The following is a 15,669-nucleotide window of genomic DNA, read 5'->3' as shown; positions in this document are numbered from 1 at the left end:
AAAGGACTTTTGAACAGTTGTCATAAAGGACCTACTCGACGAAGATGGGATTCGAACCCATGCGTGCATAGCACAATGGATTAGCAATCCATCGCCTTAACCACTCGGCCACCTCGTCTGTTTGTACCATGGATGATGACGACAGCCATGTTTGCACATTTACTATTGCACGGGTACAAACGTCATTGTCAAGCCTGACTAAACACTGATGAGTGGTCCAAATTTTAAATGTTACAGTATTACACAAGGGGAATTAGCTCAAGTGGTAGAGCGCTCGCTTAGCATGTGAGAGGTAGTGGGATCGATGCCCACATTCTCCAAAGTCATCCAAGCTTGTTCATTTCCTCAGAAGGTTCATTTTCGAAATTTCATTGTACCTACGAGGACAGTACATTGAACCGGAATTCGTGAAGCATTTTCGCAAGTAATAAAAAAAAGACTGCATGACTCCAATTTATGATGATCTAACTTATCTGATCAGTACCCTTCCACATACAGTGTGACATTTGCTTTAATCATTCAGAAGTGGCTTCAGTTTGTAAAAGCTTACAAATAATTTCCGTAATATGACATCAAACCTTCCTTGAAAATGTATGCAATTGACACTGGGAAAAACAATATTTTAAAGAGAAGTCCCTTTAAAAGAAAGGAAGTCACTTTGGAATGGAAATGCGCATTGCGTGTTTTAGGCTTAGTACTAATTGTGTAGGTAGGTTCCCTGAACAAACTCAATCTAAGATGGGACTCATGAGATATTCCCACCTTTTTCGGCAATTCATTTGGTTAGCCTTATGCCGACCTGTGGGTAGAGTTCCTGACAAGCTCAACTGAGAAAGGTACTCTTGAGATTGAAGTCTTACAACTCTTATCATGTGAGAAATAATTAGTGAAATTGAGCAGAATTTCTTCCCTGTGTTAGTTGTAAGTGCATAATCTTTGAAAGGACTTTTGAACAGTTGTCATAAAGGACCTACTCGACGAAGATGGGATTCGAACCCATGCGTGCATAGCACAATGGATTAGCAATCCATCGCCTTAACCACTCGGCCACCTCGTCTGTTTGTACCATGGATGATGACGACAGCCATGTTTGCACATTTACTATTGCACGGGTACAAACGTCATTGTCAAGCCTGACTAAACACTGATGAGTGGTCCAAATTTTAAATGTTACAGTATTACACAAGGGGAATTAGCTCAAGTGGTAGAGCGCTCGCTTAGCATGTGAGAGGTAGTGGGATCGATGCCCACATTCTCCAAAGTCATCCAAGCTTGTTCATTTCCTCAGAAGGTTCATTTTCGAAATTTCATTGTACCTACGAGGACAGTACATTGAACCGGAATTCGTGAAGCATTTTCGCAAGTAATAAAAAAAAGACTGCATGACTCCAATTTATGATGATCTAACTTATCTGATCAGTACCCTTCCACATACAGTGTGACATTTGCTTTAATCATTCAGAAGTGGCTTCAGATTGTAAAAGCTTACAAATAATTTCCGTAATATGACATCAAACCTTCCTTGAAAATGTATGCAATTGACACTGGGAAAAACAATATTTTAAAGAGAATTCCCTTTAAAAGCAAGGAAGTCACTTTGGAATGGAAATGCGCATTGCGTGTTTTAGGCTTAGTACTAATTGTGTAGGTAGGTTCCCTGAACAAACTCAATCTAAGATGGGACTCATGAGATATTCCCACCTTTTTCGGCAATTCATTTGGTTAGCCTTATGCCGACCTGTGGGTAGAGTTCCTGACAAGCTCAACTGAGAAAGGTACTCTTGAGATTGAAGTCTTACAACTCTTATCATGTGAGAAATAATTAGTGAAATTGAGCAGAATTTCTTCCCTGTGTTAGTTGTAAGTGCATAATCTTTGAAAGGACTTTTGAACAGTTGTCATAAAGGACCTACTCGACGAAGATGGGATTCGAACCCATGCGTGCATAGCACAATGGATTAGCAATCCATCGCCTTAACCACTCGGCCACCTCGTCTGTTTGTACCATGGATGATGACGACAGCCATGTTTGCACATTTACTATTGCACGGGTACAAACGTCATTGTCAAGCCTGACTAAACACTGATGAGTGGTCCAAATTTTAAATGTTACAGTATTACGCAAGGGGAATTAGCTCAAGTGGTAGAGCGCTCGCTTAGCATGTGAGAGGTAGTGGGATCGATGCCCACATTCTCCAAAGTCATCCAAGCTTGTTCATTTCCTCAGAAGGTTCATTTTCGAAATTTCATTGTACCTACGAGGACAGTACATTGAACCGGAATTCGTGAAGCATTTTCGCAAGTAATAAAAAAAAGACTGCATGACTCCAATTTATGATGATCTAACTTATCTGATCAGTACCCTTCCACATACAGTGTGACATTTGCTTTAATCATTCAGAAGTGGCTTCAGTTTGTAAAAGCTTACAAATAATTTCCGTAATATGACATCAAACCTTCCTTGAAAATGTATGCAATTGACACTGGGAAAAACAATATTTTAAAGAGAAGTCCCTTTAAAAGCAAGGAAGTCACTTTGGAATGGAAATGCGCATTGCGTGTTTTAGGCTTAGTACTAATTGTGTAGGTAGGTTCCCTGAACAAACTCAATCTAAGATGGGACTCATGAGATATTCCCACCTTTTTCGGCAATTCATTTGGTTAGCCTTATGCCGACCTGTGGGTAGAGTTCCTGACAAGCTCAACTGAGAAAGGTACTCTTGAGATTGAAGTCTTACAACACTTATCATGTGAGAAATAATTAGTGAAATTGAGCAGAATTTCTTCCCTGTGTTAGTTGTAAGTGCATAATCTTTGAAAGGACTTTTGAACAGTTGTCATAAAGGACCTACTCGACGAAGATGGGATTCGAACCCATGCGTGCATAGCACAATGGATTAGCAATCCATCGCCTTAACCACTCGGCCACCTCGTCTGTTTGTACTATGGATGATGACGACAGCCATGTTTGCACATTTACTATTGCACGGGTACAAACGTCATTGTCAAGCCTGACTAAACACTGATGAGTGGTCCAAATTTTAAATGTTACAGTATTACACAAGGGGAATTAGCTCAAGTGGTAGAGCGCTCGCTTAGCATGTCAGAGGTAGTGGGATCGATGCCCACATTCTCCAAAGTCATCCAAGCTTGTTCATTTCCTCAGAAGGTTCATTTTCGAAATTTCATTGTACCTACGAGGACAGTACATTGAACCGGAATTCGTGAAGCATTTTCACAAGTAATAAAAAAAAGACTGCATGACTCCAATTTATGATGATCTAACTTATCTGATCAGTACCCTTCCACATACAGTGTGACATTTGCTTTAATCATTCAGAAGTGGCTTCAGTTTGTAAAAGCTTACAAATAATTTCCGTAATATGACATCAAACCTTCCTTGAAAATGTATGCAATTGACACTGGGAAAAACAATATTTTAAAGAGAAGTCCCTTTAAAAGCAAGGAAGTCACTTTGGAATGGAAATGCGCATTGCGTGTTTTAGGCTTAGTACTCATTGTGTAGGTAGGTTCCCTGAACAAACTCAATCTAAGATGGGACTCATGAGATATTCCCACCTTTTTCGGCAATTCATTTGGTTAGCCTTATGCCGACCTGTGGGTAGAGTTCCTGACAAGCTCAACTGAGAAAGGTACTCTTGAGATTGAAGTCTTACAACTCTTATCATGTGAGAAATAATTAGTGAAATTGAGCAGAATTTCTTCCCTGTGTTAGTTGTAAGTGCATAATCTTTGAAAGGACTTTTGAACAGTTGTCATAAAGGACCTACTCGACGAAGATGGGATTCGAACCCATGCGTGCATAGCACAATGGATTAGCAATCCATCGCCTTAACCACTCGGCCACCTCGTCTGTTTGTACCATGGATGATGACGACAGCCATGTTTGCACATTTACTATTGCACGGGTACAAACGTCATTGTCAAGCCTGACTAAACACTGATGAGTGGTCCAAATTTTAAATGTTACAGTATTACACAAGGGGAATTAGCTCAAGTGGTAGAGCGCTCGCTTAGCATGTGAGAGGTAGTGGGATCGATGCCCACATTCTCCAAAGTCATCCAAGCTTGTTCATTTCCTCAGAAGGTTCATTTTCGAAATTTCATTGTACCTACGAGGACAGTACATTGAACCGGAATTCGTGAAGCATTTTCACAAGTAATAAAAAAAGACTGCATGACTCCAATTTATGATGATCTAACTTATCTGATCAGTACCCTTCCACATACAGTGTGACATTTGCTTTAATCATTCAGAAGTGGCTTCAGTTTGTAAAAGCTTACAAATAATTTCCGTAATATGACATCAAACCTTCCTTGAAAATGTATGCAATTGACACTGGGAAAAACAATATTTTAAAGAGAAGTCCCTTTAAAAGCAAGGAAGTCACTTTGGAATGGAAATGCGCATTGCGTGTTTTAGGCTTAGTACTCATTGTGTAGGTAGGTTCCCTGAACAAACTCAATCTAAGATGGGACTCATGAGATATTCCCACCTTTTTCGGCAATTCATTTGGTTAGCCTTATGCCGACCTGTGGGTAGAGTTCCTGACAAGCTCAACTGAGAAAGGTACTCTTGAGATTGAAGTCTTACAACTCTTATCATGTGAGAAATAATTAGTGAAATTGAGCAGAATTTCTTCCCTGTGTTAGTTGTAAGTGCATAATCTTTGAAAGGACTTTTGAACAGTTGTCATAAAGGACCTACTCGACGAAGATGGGATTCGAACCCATGCGTGCATAGCACAATGGATTAGCAATCCATCGCCTTAACCACTCGGCCACCTCGTCTGTTTGTACCATGGATGATGACGACAGCCATGTTTGCACATTTACTATTGCACGGGTACAAACGTCATTGTCAAGCCTGACTAAACACTGATGAGTGGTCCAAATTTTAAATGTTACAGTATTACACAAGGGGAATTAGCTCAAGTGGTAGAGCGCTCGCTTAGCATGTGAGAGGTAGTGGGATCGATGCCCACATTCTCCAAAGTCATCCAAGCTTGTTCATTTCCTCAGAAGGTTCATTTTCGAAATTTCATTGTACCTACGAGGACAGTACATTGAACCGGAATTCGTGAAGCATTTTCGCAAGTAATAAAAAAAAGACTGCATGACTCCAATTTATGATGATCTAACTTATCTGATCAGTACCCTTCCACATACAGTGTGACATTTGCTTTAATCATTCAGAAGTGGCTTCAGTTTGTAAAAGCTTACAAATAATTTCCGTAATATGACATCAAACCTTCCTTGAAAATGTATGCAATTGACACTGGGAAAAACAATATTTTAAAGAGAAGTCCCTTTAAAAGAAAGGAAGTCACTTTGGAATGGAAATGCGCATTGCGTGTTTTAGGCTTAGTACTAATTGTGTAGGTAGGTTCCCTGAACAAACTCAATCTAAGATGGGACTCATGAGATATTCCCACCTTTTTCGGCAATTCATTTGGTTAGCCTTATGCCGACCTGTGGGTAGAGTTCCTGACAAGCTCAACTGAGAAAGGTACTCTTGAGATTGAAGTCTTACAACTCTTATCATGTGAGAAATAATTAGTGAAATTGAGCAGAATTTCTTCCCTGTGTTAGTTGTAAGTGCATAATCTTTGAAAGGACTTTTGAACAGTTGTCATAAAGGACCTACTCGACGAAGATGGGATTCGAACCCATGCGTGCATAGCACAATGGATTAGCAATCCATCGCCTTAACCACTCGGCCACCTCGTCTGTTTGTACCATGGATGATGACGACAGCCATGTTTGCACATTTACTATTGCACGGGTACAAACGTCATTGTCAAGCCTGACTAAACACTGATGAGTGGTCCAAATTTTAAATGTTACAGTATTACACAAGGGGAATTAGCTCAAGTGGTAGAGCGCTCGCTTAGCATGTGAGAGGTAGTGGGATCGATGCCCACATTCTCCAAAGTCATCCAAGCTTGTTCATTTCCTCAGAAGGTTCATTTTCGAAATTTCATTGTACCTACGAGGACAGTACATTGAACCGGAATTCGTGAAGCATTTTCGCAAGTAATAAAAAAAAGACTGCATGACTCCAATTTATGATGATCTAACTTATCTGATCAGTACCCTTCCACATACAGTGTGACATTTGCTTTAATCATTCAGAAGTGGCTTCAGATTGTAAAAGCTTACAAATAATTTCCGTAATATGACATCAAACCTTCCTTGAAAATGTATGCAATTGACACTGGGAAAAACAATATTTTAAAGAGAATTCCCTTTAAAAGCAAGGAAGTCACTTTGGAATGGAAATGCGCATTGCGTGTTTTAGGCTTAGTACTAATTGTGTAGGTAGGTTCCCTGAACAAACTCAATCTAAGATGGGACTCATGAGATATTCCCACCTTTTTCGGCAATTCATTTGGTTAGCCTTATGCCGACCTGTGGGTAGAGTTCCTGACAAGCTCAACTGAGAAAGGTACTCTTGAGATTGAAGTCTTACAACTCTTATCATGTGAGAAATAATTAGTGAAATTGAGCAGAATTTCTTCCCTGTGTTAGTTGTAAGTGCATAATCTTTGAAAGGACTTTTGAACAGTTGTCATAAAGGACCTACTCGACGAAGATGGGATTCGAACCCATGCGTGCATAGCACAATGGATTAGCAATCCATCGCCTTAACCACTCGGCCACCTCGTCTGTTTGTACCATGGATGATGACGACAGCCATGTTTGCACATTTACTATTGCACGGGTACAAACGTCATTGTCAAGCCTGACTAAACACTGATGAGTGGTCCAAATTTTAAATGTTACAGTATTACGCAAGGGGAATTAGCTCAAGTGGTAGAGCGCTCGCTTAGCATGTGAGAGGTAGTGGGATCGATGCCCACATTCTCCAAAGTCATCCAAGCTTGTTCATTTCCTCAGAAGGTTCATTTTCGAAATTTCATTGTACCTACGAGGACAGTACATTGAACCGGAATTCGTGAAGCATTTTCGCAAGTAATAAAAAAAAGACTGCATGACTCCAATTTATGATGATCTAACTTATCTGATCAGTACCCTTCCACATACAGTGTGACATTTGCTTTAATCATTCAGAAGTGGCTTCAGTTTGTAAAAGCTTACAAATAATTTCCGTAATATGACATCAAACCTTCCTTGAAAATGTATGCAATTGACACTGGGAAAAACAATATTTTAAAGAGAAGTCCCTTTAAAAGCAAGGAGGTCACTTTGGAATGGAAATGCGCATTGCGTGTTTTAGGCTTAGTACTAATTGTGTAGGTAGGTTCCCTGAACAAACTCAATCTAAGATGGGACTCATGAGATATTCCCACCTTTTTCGGCAATTCATTTGGTTAGCCTTATGCCGACCTGTGGGTAGAGTTCCTGACAAGCTCAACTGAGAAAGGTACTCTTGAGATTGAAGTCTTACAACACTTATCATGTGAGAAATAATTAGTGAAATTGAGCAGAATTTCTTCCCTGTGTTAGTTGTAAGTGCATAATCTTTGAAAGGACTTTTGAACAGTTGTCATAAAGGACCTACTCGACGAAGATGGGATTCGAACCCATGCGTGCATAGCACAATGGATTAGCAATCCATCGCCTTAACCACTCGGCCACCTCGTCTGTTTGTACTATGGATGATGACGACAGCCATGTTTGCACATTTACTATTGCACGGGTACAAACGTCATTGTCAAGCCTGACTAAACACTGATGAGTGGTCCAAATTTTAAATGTTACAGTATTACACAAGGGGAATTAGCTCAAGTGGTAGAGCGCTCGCTTAGCATGTCAGAGGTAGTGGGATCGATGCCCACATTCTCCAAAGTCATCCAAGCTTGTTCATTTCCTCAGAAGGTTCATTTTCGAAATTTCATTGTACCTACGAGGACAGTACATTGAACCGGAATTCGTGAAGCATTTTCACAAGTAATAAAAAAAAGACTGCATGACTCCAATTTATGATGATCTAACTTATCTGATCAGTACCCTTCCACATACAGTGTGACATTTGCTTTAATCATTCAGAAGTGGCTTCAGTTTGTAAAAGCTTACAAATAATTTCCGTAATATGACATCAAACCTTCCTTGAAAATGTATGCAATTGACACTGGGAAAAACAATATTTTAAAGAGAAGTCCCTTTAAAAGCAAGGAAGTCACTTTGGAATGGAAATGCGCATTGCGTGTTTTAGGCTTAGTACTCATTGTGTAGGTAGGTTCCCTGAACAAACTCAATCTAAGATGGGACTCATGAGATATTCCCACCTTTTTCGGCAATTCATTTGGTTAGCCTTATGCCGACCTGTGGGTAGAGTTCCTGACAAGCTCAACTGAGAAAGGTACTCTTGAGATTGAAGTCTTACAACTCTTATCATGTGAGAAATAATTAGTGAAATTGAGCAGAATTTCTTCCCTGTGTTAGTTGTAAGTGCATAATCTTTGAAAGGACTTTTGAACAGTTGTCATAAAGGACCTACTCGACGAAGATGGGATTCGAACCCATGCTTGCATAGCACAATGGATTAGCAATCCATCGCCTTAACCACTCGGCCACCTCGTCTGTTTGTACCATGGATGATGACGACAGCCATGTTTGCACATTTACTATTGCACGGGTACAAACGTCATTGTCAAGCCTGACTAAACACTGATGAGTGGTCCAAATTTTAAATGTTACAGTATTACGCAAGGGGAATTAGCTCAAGTGGTAGAGCGCTCGCTTAGCATGTGAGAGGTAGTGGGATCGATGCCCACATTCTCCAAAGTCATCCAAGCTTGTTCATTTCCTCAGAAGGTTCATTTTCGAAATTTCATTGTACCTACGAGGACAGTACATTGAACCGGAATTCGTGAAGCATTTTCGCAAGTAATAAAAAAAAGACTGCATGACTCCAATTTATGATGATCTAACTTATCTGATCAGTACCCTTCCACATACAGTGTGACATTTGCTTTAATCATTCAGAAGTGGCTTCAGTTTGTAAAAGCTTACAAATAATTTCCGTAATATGACATCAAACCTTCCTTGAAAATGTATGCAATTGACACTGGGAAAAACAATATTTTAAAGAGAAGTCCCTTTAAAAGCAAGGAAGTCACTTTGGAATGGAAATGCGCATTGCGTGTTTTAGGCTTAGTACTAATTGTGTAGGTAGGTTCCCTGAACAAACTCAATCTAAGATGGGACTCATGAGATATTCCCACCTTTTTCGGCAATTCATTTGGTTAGCCTTATGCCGACCTGTGGGTAGAGTTCCTGACAAGCTCAACTGAGAAAGGTACTCTTGAGATTGAAGTCTTACAACACTTATCATGTGAGAAATAATTAGTGAAATTGAGCAGAATTTCTTCCCTGTGTTAGTTGTAAGTGCATAATCTTTGAAAGGACTTTTGAACAGTTGTCATAAAGGACCTACTCGACGAAGATGGGATTCGAACCCATGCGTGCATAGCACAATGGATTAGCAATCCATCGCCTTAACCACTCGGCCACCTCGTCTGTTTGTACTATGGATGATGACGACAGCCATGTTTGCACATTTACTATTGCACGGGTACAAACGTCATTGTCAAGCCTGACTAAACACTGATGAGTGGTCCAAATTTTAAATGTTACAGTATTACACAAGGGGAATTAGCTCAAGTGGTAGAGCGCTCGCTTAGCATGTGAGAGGTAGTGGGATCGATGCCCACATTCTCCAAAGTCATCCAAGCTTGTTCATTTCCTCAGAAGGTTCATTTTCGAAATTTCATTGTACCTACGAGGACAGTACATTGAACCGGAATTCGTGAAGCATTTTCGCAAGTAATAAAAAAAAGACTGCATGACTCCAATTTATGATGATCTAACTTATCTGATCAGTACCCTTCCACATACAGTGTGACATTTGCTTTAATCATTCAGAAGTGGCTTCAGTTTGTAAAAGCTTACAAATAATTTCCGTAATATGACATCAAACCTTCCTTGAAAATGTATGCAATTGACACTGGGAAAAACAATATTTTAAAGAGAAGTCCCTTTAAAAGAAAGGAAGTCACTTTGGAATGGAAATGCGCATTGCGTGTTTTAGGCTTAGTACTAATTGTGTAGGTAGGTTCCCTGAACAAACTCAATCTAAGATGGGACTCATGAGATATTCCCACCTTTTTCGGCAATTCATTTGGTTAGCCTTATGCCGACCTGTGGGTAGAGTTCCTGACAAGCTCAACTGAGAAAGGTACTCTTGAGATTGAAGTCTTACAACTCTTATCATGTGAGAAATAATTAGTGAAATTGAGCAGAATTTCTTCCCTGTGTTAGTTGTAAGTGCATAATCTTTGAAAGGACTTTTGAACAGTTGTCATAAAGGACCTACTCGACTAAGATGGGATTCGAACCCATGCGTGCATAGCACAATGGATTAGCAATCCATCGCCTTAACCACTCGGCCACCTCGTCTGTTTGTACCATGGATGATGACGACAGCCATGTTTGCACATTTACTATTGCACGGGTACAAACGTCATTGTCAAGCCTGACTAAACACTGATGAGTGGTCCAAATTTTAAATGTTACAGTATTACACAAGGGGAATTAGCTCAAGTGGTAGAGCGCTCGCTTAGCATGTGAGAGGTAGTGGGATCGATGCCCACATTCTCCAAAGTCATCCAAGCTTGTTCATTTCCTCAGAAGGTTCATTTTCGAAATTTCATTGTACCTACGAGGACAGTACATTGAACCGGAATTCGTGAAGCATTTTCGCAAGTAATAAAAAAAAGACTGCATGACTCCAATTTATGATGATCTAACTTATCTGATCAGTACCCTTCCACATACAGTGTGACATTTGCTTTAATCATTCAGAAGTGGCTTCAGATTGTAAAAGCTTACAAATAATTTCCGTAATATGACATCAAACCTTCCTTGAAAATGTATGCAATTGACACTGGGAAAAACAATATTTTAAAGAGAATTCCCTTTAAAAGCAAGGAAGTCACTTTGGAATGGAAATGCGCATTGCGTGTTTTAGGCTTAGTACTAATTGTGTAGGTAGGTTCCCTGAACAAACTCAATCTAAGATGGGACTCATGAGATATTCCCACCTTTTTCGGCAATTCATTTGGTTAGCCTTATGCCGACCTGTGGGTAGAGTTCCTGACAAGCTCAACTGAGAAAGGTACTCTTGAGATTGAAGTCTTACAACTCTTATCATGTGAGAAATAATTAGTGAAATTGAGCAGAATTTCTTCCCTGTGTTAGTTGTAAGTGCATAATCTTTGAAAGGACTTTTGAACAGTTGTCATAAAGGACCTACTCGACGAAGATGGGATTCGAACCCATGCGTGCATAGCACAATGGATTAGCAATCCATCGCCTTAACCACTCGGCCACCTCGTCTGTTTGTAACATGGATGATGACGACAGCCATGTTTGCACATTTACTATTGCACGGGTACAAACGTCATTGTCAAGCCTGACTAAACACTGATGAGTGGTCCAAATTTTAAATGTTACAGTATTACGCAAGGGGAATTAGCTCAAGTGGTAGAGCGCTCGCTTAGCATGTGAGAGGTAGTGGGATCGATGCCCACATTCTCCAAAGTCATCCAAGCTTGTTCATTTCCTCAGAAGGTTCATTTTCGAAATTTCATTGTACCTACGAGGACAGTACATTGAACCGGAATTCGTGAAGCATTTTCGCAAGTAATAAAAAAAAGACTGCATGACTCCAATTTATGATGATCTAACTTATCTGATCAGTACCCTTCCACATACAGTGTGACATTTGCTTTAATCATTCAGAAGTGGCTTCAGTTTGTAAAAGCTTACAAATAATTTCCGTAATATGACATCAAACCTTCCTTGAAAATGTATGCAATTGACACTGGGAAAAACAATATTTTAAAGAGAAGTCCCTTTAAAAGCAAGGAAGTCACTTTGGAATGGAAATGCGCATTGCGTGTTTTAGGCTTAGTACTAATTGTGTAGGTAGGTTCCCTGAACAAACTCAATCTAAGATGGGACTCATGAGATATTCCCACCTTTTTCGGCAATTCATTTGGTTAGCCTTATGCCGACCTGTGGGTAGAGTTCCTGACAAGCTCAACTGAGAAAGGTACTCTTGAGATTGAAGTCTTACAACACTTATCATGTGAGAAATAATTAGTGAAATTGAGCAGAATTTCTTCCCTGTGTTAGTTGTAAGTGCATAATCTTTGAAAGGACTTTTGAACAGTTGTCATAAAGGACCTACTCGACGAAGATGGGATTCGAACCCATGCGTGCATAGCACAATGGATTAGCAATCCATCGCCTTAACCACTCGGCCACCTCGTCTGTTTGTACCAATGGTTGATGACGACAGCCATGTTTGCACATTTACTATTGCACGGGTACAAACGTCATTGTCAAGCCTGACTAAACACTGATGAGTGGTCCAAATTTTAAATGTTACAGTATTACACAAGGGGAATTAGCTCAAGTGGTAGAGCGCTCGCTTAGCATGTGAGAGGTAGTGGGATCGATGCCCACATTCTCCAAAGTCATCCAAGCTTGTTCATTTCCTCAGAAGGTTCATTTTCGAAATTTCATTGTACCTACGAGGACAGTACATTGAACCGGAATTCGTGAAGCATTTTCACAAGTAATAAAAAAAAGACTGCATGACTCCAATTTATGATGATCTAACTTATCTGATCAGTACCCTTCCACATACAGTGTGACATTTGCTTTAATCATTCAGAAGTGGCTTCAGTTTGTAAAAGCTTACAAATAATTTCCGTAATATGACATCAAACCTTCCTTGAAAATGTATGCAATTGACACTGGGAAAAACAATATTTTAAAGAGAATTCCCTTTAAAAGCAAGGAAGTCACTTTGGAATGGAAATGCGCATTGCGTGTTTTAGGCTTAGTACTAATTGTGTAGGTAGGTTCCCTGAACAAACTCAATCTAAGATGGGACTCATGAGATATTCCCACCTTTTTCGGCAATTCATTTGGTTAGCCTTATGCCGACCTGTGGGTAGAGTTCCTGACAAGCTCAACTGAGAAAGGTACTCTTGAGATTGAAGTCTTACAACTCTTATCATGTGAGAAATAATTAGTGAAATTGAGCAGAATTTCTTCCCTGTGTTAGTTGTAAGTGCATAATCTTTGAAAGGACTTTTGAACAGTTGTCATAAAGGACCTACTCGACGAAGATGGGATTCGAACCCATGCGTGCATAGCACAATGGATTAGCAATCCATCGCCTTAACCACTCGGCCACCTCGTCTGTTTGTACCATGGATGATGACGACAGCCATGTTTGCACATTTACTATTGCACGGGTTCAAACGTCATTGTCAAGCCTGTCTAAACACTGATGAGTGGTCCAAATTTTAAATGTTACAGTAAAATACAAGGGGAATTAGCTCAAGTGGTAGAGTGCTCGCTTAGCATGTGAGAGGAAGTGGGATCGATGCCCACATTCTCCAAAGTCATCCAAGCTTGTTCATTTCCTCAGAAGGTTCATTTTCGAAATTTCATTGTACCTACGAGGACAGTACATTGAACCGGAATTTGTGAAGCATTTTCGCAAGTAATAAAAAAAAGACTGCATGACTCCAATTTATGATGATCTAACTTATCTGATCAGTACCCTTCCACATACAGTGTGACATTTGCTTTAATCATTCAGAAGTGGCTTCAGTTTGTAAAAGCTTACAAATAATTTCCGTAATATGACATCAAACCTTCCTTGAAAATGTATGCAATTGACACTGGGAAAAACAATATTTTAAAGAGAATTCCCTTTAAAAGCAAGGAAGTCACTTTGGAATGGAAATGCGCATTGCGTGTTTTAGGCTTAGTACTAATTGTGTAGGTAGGTTCCCTGAACAAACTCAATCTAAGATGGGACTCATGAGATATTCCCACCTTTTTCGGCAATTCATTTGGTTAGCCTTATGCCGACCTGTGGGTAGAGTTCCTGACAAGCTCAACTGAGAAAGGTACTCTTGAGATTGAAGTCTTACAACTCTTATCATGTGAGAAATAATTAGTGAAATTGAGCAGAATTTCTTCCCTGTGTTAGTTGTAAGTGCATAATCTTTGAAAGGACTTTTGAACAGTTGTCATAAAGGAGTTACTCGACGAAGATGGGATTCGAACCCATGCGTGCATAGCACAATGGATTAGCAATCCATCGCCTTAACCACTCGGCCACCTCGTCTGTTTGTACCAAGGATGATGACGACAGCCATGTTTGCACATTTACTATTGCACGGGTTCAAACGTCATTGTCAAGCCTGTCTAAACACTGATGAGTGGTCCAAATTTTAAATGTTACAGTGAAATACAAGGGGAATTAGCTCAAGTGGTAGAGTGCTCGCTTAGCATGTGAGAGGAAGTGGGATCGATGCCCACATTCTCCAAAGTCATCCAAGCTTGTTCATTTCCTCAGAAGGTTCATTTTCGAAATTTCATTGTACCTACGAGGACAGTACATTGAACCGGAATTCGTGAAGCATTTTCGCAAGTAATAAAAAAAAGACTGCATGACTCCAATTTATGATGATCTAACTTATCTGATCAGTACCCTTCCACATACAGTGTGACATTTGCTTTAATCATTCAGAAGTGGCTTCAGTTTGTAAAAGCTTACAAATAATTTCCGTAATATGACATCAAACCTTCCTTGAAAATGTATGCAATTGACACTGGGAAAAACAATATTTTAAAGAGAAGTCCCTTTAAAAGAAAGGAAGTCACTTTGGAATGGAAATGCGCATTGCGTGTTTTAGGCTTAGTACTAATTGTGTAGGTAGGTTCCCTGAACAAACTCAATCTAAGATGGGACTCATGAGATATTCCCACCTTTTTCGGCAATTCATTTGGTTAGCCTTATGCCGACCTTTGGGTAGAGTTCCTGACAAGCTCAACTGAGAAAGGTACTCTTGAGATTGAAGTCTTACAACTCTTATCATGTGAGAAATAATTAGTGAAATTGAGCAGAATTTCTTCCCTGTGTTAGTTGTAAGTGCATAATCTTTGAAAGGACTTTTGAACAGTTGTCATAAAGGACCTACTCGACGAAGATGGAATTCGAACCCATGCGTGCATAGCACAATGGATTAGCAATCCATCGCCTTAACCACTCGGCCACCTCGTCTGTTTGTACCATGGATGATGACGACAGCCATGTTTGCACATTTACTATTGCACGGGTACAAACGTCATTGTCAAGCCTGACTAAACACTGATGAGTGGTCCAAATTTTAAATGTTACAGTATTACACAAGGGGAATTAGCTCAAGTGGTAGAGCGCTCGCTTAGCATGTGAGAGGTAGTGGGATCGATGCCCACATTCTCCAAAGTCATCCAAGCTTGTTCATTTCCTCAGAAGGTTCATTTTCGAAATTTCATTGTACCTACGAGGACAGTACATTGAACCGGAATTCGTGAAGCATTTTCGCAAGTAATAAAAAAAAGACTGCATGACTCCAATTTATGATGATCTAACTTATCTGATCAGTACCCTTCCACATACAGTGTGACATTTGCTTTAATCATTCAGAAGTGGCTTCAGTTTGTAAAAGCTTACAAATAATTTCCGTAATATGACATCAAACCTTCCTTGAAAATGTATGCAATTGACACTGGGAAAAACAATATTTTAAAGAGAAGTCCCTTTAAAAG

General features: G+C 39.8%; 30 non-coding genes across 30 annotated transcripts; 13 read left to right on the top strand and 17 right to left on the bottom strand.

The window, feature by feature from the left end:
• Positions 1 to 36: 36 nt before the first annotated feature.
• Positions 37 to 118, bottom strand: trnas-gcu (transfer RNA serine (anticodon GCU)). Its single transcript has one exon. It is a non-coding gene; the product is annotated as a tRNA-Ser (tRNA).
• A 129-nt stretch (positions 119 to 247) lies between these two features.
• Positions 248 to 320, top strand: trnaa-agc (transfer RNA alanine (anticodon AGC)). The gene has a single exon. It is a non-coding gene; the product is annotated as a tRNA-Ala (tRNA).
• A 655-nt stretch (positions 321 to 975) lies between these two features.
• trnas-gcu (transfer RNA serine (anticodon GCU)) lies at positions 976 to 1,057 on the bottom strand. The gene has a single exon. It is a non-coding gene; the product is annotated as a tRNA-Ser (tRNA).
• A 129-nt stretch (positions 1,058 to 1,186) lies between these two features.
• On the top strand, positions 1,187 to 1,259 carry trnaa-agc (transfer RNA alanine (anticodon AGC)). Its single transcript has one exon. It is a non-coding gene; the product is annotated as a tRNA-Ala (tRNA).
• A 655-nt stretch (positions 1,260 to 1,914) lies between these two features.
• Positions 1,915 to 1,996, bottom strand: trnas-gcu (transfer RNA serine (anticodon GCU)). The gene has a single exon. It is a non-coding gene; the product is annotated as a tRNA-Ser (tRNA).
• A 129-nt stretch (positions 1,997 to 2,125) lies between these two features.
• Positions 2,126 to 2,198, top strand: trnaa-agc (transfer RNA alanine (anticodon AGC)). The gene has a single exon. It is a non-coding gene; the product is annotated as a tRNA-Ala (tRNA).
• Positions 2,199 to 2,853: 655 nt separating this feature from the next.
• On the bottom strand, positions 2,854 to 2,935 carry trnas-gcu (transfer RNA serine (anticodon GCU)). Its single transcript has one exon. It is a non-coding gene; the product is annotated as a tRNA-Ser (tRNA).
• Positions 2,936 to 3,792: 857 nt separating this feature from the next.
• trnas-gcu (transfer RNA serine (anticodon GCU)) lies at positions 3,793 to 3,874 on the bottom strand. The gene has a single exon. It is a non-coding gene; the product is annotated as a tRNA-Ser (tRNA).
• Positions 3,875 to 4,003: 129 nt separating this feature from the next.
• On the top strand, positions 4,004 to 4,076 carry trnaa-agc (transfer RNA alanine (anticodon AGC)). The gene has a single exon. It is a non-coding gene; the product is annotated as a tRNA-Ala (tRNA).
• Positions 4,077 to 4,730: 654 nt separating this feature from the next.
• Positions 4,731 to 4,812, bottom strand: trnas-gcu (transfer RNA serine (anticodon GCU)). Its single transcript has one exon. It is a non-coding gene; the product is annotated as a tRNA-Ser (tRNA).
• A 129-nt stretch (positions 4,813 to 4,941) lies between these two features.
• On the top strand, positions 4,942 to 5,014 carry trnaa-agc (transfer RNA alanine (anticodon AGC)). Its single transcript has one exon. It is a non-coding gene; the product is annotated as a tRNA-Ala (tRNA).
• A 655-nt stretch (positions 5,015 to 5,669) lies between these two features.
• Positions 5,670 to 5,751, bottom strand: trnas-gcu (transfer RNA serine (anticodon GCU)). Its single transcript has one exon. It is a non-coding gene; the product is annotated as a tRNA-Ser (tRNA).
• Positions 5,752 to 5,880: 129 nt separating this feature from the next.
• trnaa-agc (transfer RNA alanine (anticodon AGC)) lies at positions 5,881 to 5,953 on the top strand. The gene has a single exon. It is a non-coding gene; the product is annotated as a tRNA-Ala (tRNA).
• Positions 5,954 to 6,608: 655 nt separating this feature from the next.
• Positions 6,609 to 6,690, bottom strand: trnas-gcu (transfer RNA serine (anticodon GCU)). Its single transcript has one exon. It is a non-coding gene; the product is annotated as a tRNA-Ser (tRNA).
• A 129-nt stretch (positions 6,691 to 6,819) lies between these two features.
• trnaa-agc (transfer RNA alanine (anticodon AGC)) lies at positions 6,820 to 6,892 on the top strand. Its single transcript has one exon. It is a non-coding gene; the product is annotated as a tRNA-Ala (tRNA).
• A 655-nt stretch (positions 6,893 to 7,547) lies between these two features.
• Positions 7,548 to 7,629, bottom strand: trnas-gcu (transfer RNA serine (anticodon GCU)). Its single transcript has one exon. It is a non-coding gene; the product is annotated as a tRNA-Ser (tRNA).
• An 857-nt stretch (positions 7,630 to 8,486) lies between these two features.
• Positions 8,487 to 8,568, bottom strand: trnas-gcu (transfer RNA serine (anticodon GCU)). Its single transcript has one exon. It is a non-coding gene; the product is annotated as a tRNA-Ser (tRNA).
• Positions 8,569 to 8,697: 129 nt separating this feature from the next.
• trnaa-agc (transfer RNA alanine (anticodon AGC)) lies at positions 8,698 to 8,770 on the top strand. The gene has a single exon. It is a non-coding gene; the product is annotated as a tRNA-Ala (tRNA).
• Positions 8,771 to 9,425: 655 nt separating this feature from the next.
• On the bottom strand, positions 9,426 to 9,507 carry trnas-gcu (transfer RNA serine (anticodon GCU)). The gene has a single exon. It is a non-coding gene; the product is annotated as a tRNA-Ser (tRNA).
• A 129-nt stretch (positions 9,508 to 9,636) lies between these two features.
• trnaa-agc (transfer RNA alanine (anticodon AGC)) lies at positions 9,637 to 9,709 on the top strand. Its single transcript has one exon. It is a non-coding gene; the product is annotated as a tRNA-Ala (tRNA).
• A 655-nt stretch (positions 9,710 to 10,364) lies between these two features.
• trnas-gcu (transfer RNA serine (anticodon GCU)) lies at positions 10,365 to 10,446 on the bottom strand. Its single transcript has one exon. It is a non-coding gene; the product is annotated as a tRNA-Ser (tRNA).
• A 129-nt stretch (positions 10,447 to 10,575) lies between these two features.
• trnaa-agc (transfer RNA alanine (anticodon AGC)) lies at positions 10,576 to 10,648 on the top strand. The gene has a single exon. It is a non-coding gene; the product is annotated as a tRNA-Ala (tRNA).
• A 655-nt stretch (positions 10,649 to 11,303) lies between these two features.
• On the bottom strand, positions 11,304 to 11,385 carry trnas-gcu (transfer RNA serine (anticodon GCU)). The gene has a single exon. It is a non-coding gene; the product is annotated as a tRNA-Ser (tRNA).
• A 129-nt stretch (positions 11,386 to 11,514) lies between these two features.
• Positions 11,515 to 11,587, top strand: trnaa-agc (transfer RNA alanine (anticodon AGC)). Its single transcript has one exon. It is a non-coding gene; the product is annotated as a tRNA-Ala (tRNA).
• A 655-nt stretch (positions 11,588 to 12,242) lies between these two features.
• trnas-gcu (transfer RNA serine (anticodon GCU)) lies at positions 12,243 to 12,324 on the bottom strand. Its single transcript has one exon. It is a non-coding gene; the product is annotated as a tRNA-Ser (tRNA).
• A 130-nt stretch (positions 12,325 to 12,454) lies between these two features.
• On the top strand, positions 12,455 to 12,527 carry trnaa-agc (transfer RNA alanine (anticodon AGC)). The gene has a single exon. It is a non-coding gene; the product is annotated as a tRNA-Ala (tRNA).
• A 655-nt stretch (positions 12,528 to 13,182) lies between these two features.
• Positions 13,183 to 13,264, bottom strand: trnas-gcu (transfer RNA serine (anticodon GCU)). Its single transcript has one exon. It is a non-coding gene; the product is annotated as a tRNA-Ser (tRNA).
• Positions 13,265 to 14,121: 857 nt separating this feature from the next.
• trnas-gcu (transfer RNA serine (anticodon GCU)) lies at positions 14,122 to 14,203 on the bottom strand. The gene has a single exon. It is a non-coding gene; the product is annotated as a tRNA-Ser (tRNA).
• An 857-nt stretch (positions 14,204 to 15,060) lies between these two features.
• Positions 15,061 to 15,142, bottom strand: trnas-gcu (transfer RNA serine (anticodon GCU)). Its single transcript has one exon. It is a non-coding gene; the product is annotated as a tRNA-Ser (tRNA).
• Positions 15,143 to 15,271: 129 nt separating this feature from the next.
• trnaa-agc (transfer RNA alanine (anticodon AGC)) lies at positions 15,272 to 15,344 on the top strand. Its single transcript has one exon. It is a non-coding gene; the product is annotated as a tRNA-Ala (tRNA).
• Positions 15,345 to 15,669: the final 325 nt, after the last annotated feature.

The sequence above is a fragment of the Nothobranchius furzeri genome, chromosome 3 (genome assembly GCF_043380555.1).
Source record: "Nothobranchius furzeri strain GRZ-AD chromosome 3, NfurGRZ-RIMD1, whole genome shotgun sequence".
NCBI classification, from domain to species: Eukaryota; Metazoa; Chordata; class Actinopteri; order Cyprinodontiformes; family Nothobranchiidae; genus Nothobranchius; species Nothobranchius furzeri.
Note: the sequence above shows the minus strand (reverse complement) of the source record. Positions and strands in the feature narration are given on the sequence as shown.